The sequence below is a fragment of the Apium graveolens genome, unplaced genomic scaffold, assembly GCF_009905375.1.
Source record: "Apium graveolens cultivar Ventura unplaced genomic scaffold, ASM990537v1 ctg910, whole genome shotgun sequence".
Taxonomy (NCBI): domain Eukaryota; kingdom Viridiplantae; phylum Streptophyta; class Magnoliopsida; order Apiales; family Apiaceae; genus Apium; species Apium graveolens.
In genome coordinates, this window is record NW_027421734.1 from 92,260 (window position 1) to 93,093 (window position 834).

At 37.6% G+C, this 834-nt stretch overlaps 1 non-coding gene across 1 annotated transcript; it reads left to right on the top strand.

Moving 5' to 3' along the window:
* Positions 1 to 292: 292 nt before the first annotated feature.
* TRNAF-GAA (transfer RNA phenylalanine (anticodon GAA)) lies at positions 293 to 366 on the top strand. Its single transcript has one exon. It is a non-coding gene; the product is annotated as a tRNA-Phe (tRNA).
* The last annotated feature ends 468 nt before the right edge of the window (positions 367 to 834 follow it).

The window sequence follows — 834 nt, forward strand, 5'->3', positions numbered from 1 at the left end:
AAGAGTCACTTGCCCCATATATAGATACAATTAACATGTTAACATCACGTAAATGCAATTAGACATCCTTTAACTACCCCTTGGTTAGGCGGCAAAGAGCTGCTCGAAAGCTTGACGAACAAGCGAAAAAGCCTATCAATTCTTTTCTTTTTAGTTTAGGGTTTTTCCCTTACTGGTAAGGTAGGGCGCTATTCGATAAAGAAAACATACTTTAGTCAAGCGGTAAGGTAGTTCAGCTAGTTAGAGCAAAGGACTGAAAATATCCTTGAAGAAAACAGACTTTAGGAAGGTGGTTCAGGTAGCTCAGCCGGTTAGAGCAAAGGACTGAAAATCCTTGTGTCAGTGGTTCGAATCCACTTCTAAGCGGGCGAAGGGTCCAAAGGCCAGGAGCGAGCCGGATTTCAAAATGAAAGTTAAAGAGCCCTTTCCTACAAGTCAATTTTGGGCCACATTTTAGCTCTAATCAATCATGTAAGTGACTTCTCACCATATTAGAGTCACTTTGCACCTTATAAGAGTCACTTGCCACCATATATTTGCATAATTAACATGTTAACATCATGTACATGCAATTAGAAATCCTTTCACCACCTCTTAGTGCCATATTCATACAAGTCGATTTTGGTCCACATTTTGGTTCTAATTAACCATGTTAGTCACTTTATACCATATTAGAGTCCTATAAGAGTCACTTTCCACCATATATACAACAATTGACATGTTAACATCAAATACATCCAATTTGACATCCTTTTACCACATATTAATGCAACTTTCAAACAAGTTAATTTTGTTCCATATTTTGGCTTTAATCAACCATGTAAGTCACTTTTC